Source organism: Mesoplodon bidens, assembly GCF_964165515.1.
Source record: "Mesoplodon bidens genome assembly, chromosome: 3".
In the NCBI taxonomy this organism is placed as follows: domain Eukaryota; kingdom Metazoa; phylum Chordata; class Mammalia; order Artiodactyla; family Ziphiidae; genus Mesoplodon; species Mesoplodon bidens.
The window spans coordinates 60,368,119-60,371,353 of NC_138178.1; positions in this window are offsets into that span (position 1 = coordinate 60,368,119).

Consider the following 3,235-nt stretch of genomic DNA (forward strand, 5'->3'; position numbering starts at 1 on the left):
TTTTCATTTCCGTTTGCATGGAATATCTTTTTCCATCCCCTCACTTTCAGTCTGTATGTGTCCCTAGGTCTGAAGTGGGTCTCTTGTATACAGCATATATATGGGTCTTGTTTTTGTATCCACTTAGCCAGTCTATGTCTTTTGGTTGGAGCATTTAATCCATTTACATTTAAGGTAGTTATTGATATGTATGTTCCTATTAACCATTTTCTTAATTGTTTTGGGTTTGCTATTGTAGGTCTTTTCCTTCTCTTGTGTTTCCTGCCTAAAGAAGTTCCTTTAGGATTTGTTGTAAAGCTGGTTTGGTGGTGCTGAATTCCCTTAGCTTTTGCTTGTCTATAAAGTTTTTAATTTCTCCATTGAATCTGAATGTGATCCTTGCTGGGTAGAGTAATCTTGGTCGTAGGTTTTTCCCTTTCATCACTTTAAATATGTCCTGCCACTCCCTTCTGGCCTGCAGAGTTTCTGCTGAAAGATCAGCTGTTAACCTTATGGGGATTCCCTTGTATGTTATTTGTTGTTTTCCCTTGCTGCTTTTAATATTTTTTCTTTGTATTTAATTTTTGATAGTTTGATTAATATGTGTCTTGACGTGTTTCTCCTTGGATTTATCCTGTATTGGACTCTCTGTGCTTCCTGGACTTGATTGACTATTTCCTTTCCCATATTAGGGAAGTTTTCAACTATAATCTCTTCAAATATTTTCTTAGTCCCTTTCTTTTTCTCTTCTTCTTCTGGGAGCCCCATAATTCGAATGTTGGTGTGTTTAATGTTGTCCCAGAGGTCTCTGAGACTGTCCTCAATTATTTTCATTCTTTTTTCTTTATTCTGCTCTGCATTAGTTATTTCCACTATTTTATCTTCCAGGTCACTTTCCCGTCTTCTGCCTCAGTTATTCTGCTACTGATTCCTTCTAGAGAATGTTTAATTTCATTTTTTGTGTTGTTCTTCCTTGTCTGTTTGCTCTTTAGTTCTTTAGGTCCTTGTTAAACGTTCTTTGTATTTTCTCCATTCTGTTTCCAAGATTTTGGATCATCTTTACTATCATTACTCTGAATTCTTTTTCAGGTAGACTGCCTATTTCCTCTTCATTTGTTTGGTCTGGTGGGGTTTTGCCTTGCTCCTTCATTTGCTGTGTGTTTCTCTGTCTTCTCCTTTTGCTTAACTTACTGTTTTAGGGGGTCTCCTTTTCGCAGCCTACAGGTTCGTACTTCCCATTGGTTTTGGTGTCTGCCCCCAATGGCTAAGGTTGGTTCAGTGGGTTGTGTAGGCTTCCTGGTGGAGTGGACTGGTGCCTGTGTTCTGGTGGATGAGTCTGTATATTGTCATTCTGGTTCAGCCCAATTTTTTAATGAAACAAACATGAACCCATGCATTTCGTGAAAATGTGGCTCCTTTCTTGTCCATATAATTGATGTAATGTGTGACTCAAGTTCGCACTCTCAGTATAATTGGGAAGTAAACTGGTCCTTTAACGTTACTCCTTTTCTTCTTGTTGTAATACACAATTCCAGGGTAGCATATTAACTTCTGGCTAAGCAAGGCCTCTTTGGGGTAATGGCAGATTGTTAAAGGCTTCTCTCCCCTCCTGTTCTCGCAGATGGTGATGCTGCAGGCCGCATCTCGCACGCTATCTCCAGGCCTGGGTCTCTGTCCTAGGGAATGTACTGAGGATATGCTGGGCTCACCCAGAATTTGTACCCCACCGGGGTCTCCCAGGAGTAAGGGGTAACTTCTAGGGTTTCTTTTAACCCGTTGTGATGGCCCCATACTCCTAGGCTCTGGTTTTAAGGGCTCTTGGGTTCTCTGAATGATAAACTAAGTGAGGCTTCACCTTCATATCACTGGAAGCATTTCCACCAAACAACAGAGTTAGCCTATCCTCTGCGGCTTTATAGCCTGGCATCAACTTTTCCTCCTTACTGATGTAACTTCGGTCTGGCACCCTCTTCCAGTGCAGTCCTGTCTCATCCACATTAGAAACCTGCTCTGGTAAATACATGCCTTCATCAATAATTTCTCGAAGCATTTCAGGAAATTCCCGGCAGTTATGGTATCTGCACTCACTGCCTTGCCACTTACTTTTACGTTGTGATTGTTGGCTCTAGCCTTGAACTGATGAAACCAGCCATGGCTGGCATTAAACGATGCACCCTCTGATTCTTTGCCGTGTTTCTTCAAGTCTTCATAAAGGCTTTTAACTTTCTTTTGAATTGGCATTAAGCTGAGCAGGACTCGACGCTGATGCTGATTCTGCATCCACACACTGAGAATTTTCTCCATCTCCTCCATCACTTTTCCATGCTTCTTTGATGACATCATCGACACAGCAGACTTCACATGTTCCATGATCTTGTCCGTGTTCTTCAGAATCGTGCTGATGGTTGAACAATTCATGTTATAAGAACAAGCGATGTCTACCATCTTTTTGCCTTGCTCCACTCTCTCAATTATTTTCACTTTTGTTTCCATTGTTATCTCTTGGCACTTCTTAGCAGTACCAGCTACATCACCGCTGCTTTTACACTTGCTTCTGGATACCCTGGGCTTGAACTAAAGATACTTTACTACTGTACTCTATACAGTACTGTACAGTAAAGTACACAAAAGTACAACCACTTGTAGAGGATGTACTCATGTAACAATGTACACCAGACACGTGAACTAACTTACGTGACTGGACATGCAAATGCCCGTTTGTATCTTTGAAAGCTCGCAACTTGAAGGTTCGTATGTATGGGACTTACTGTACTAAAGTCAACACTTTAATTATTGTACTTTTCAGTTCCAAAATTTCCATTTCATTTGTTTTTATATCTTCCTTTTTTTTCCAGAGACCTTCTGTTTTTCTTTTGTTTCAGGAGTGCTTACCCTTCTTTGAGCATAGTTACAATCACTGCTTTAAAAATCTTTGATTATTCTAACATCTGCATCTTCTCAGTGTTGATATCTGTTGATTTTCTCTTTCCTTGTTAGTTGAGACTTTCATGATTCTTCATATGCTGAGAAATTTTGGCCTATATTTTTGATATTTTGAAATATTATGAGACTCTGAGTCTGGTTTAAATCTGGTTTAAAGAAACATTGTGTTTTTTGTTTGCTTGTTTTTTTGAAGAAGGCAATTAACCACGTTATGTTCTGGCTGTAAGTTCCAACCTGCCTCTGTGAGCTATGGTTCCAATACCAGTTCTGTTTTCAAAGTGCAGCATTATTCACATCAGTTCTGTGTGTGTGC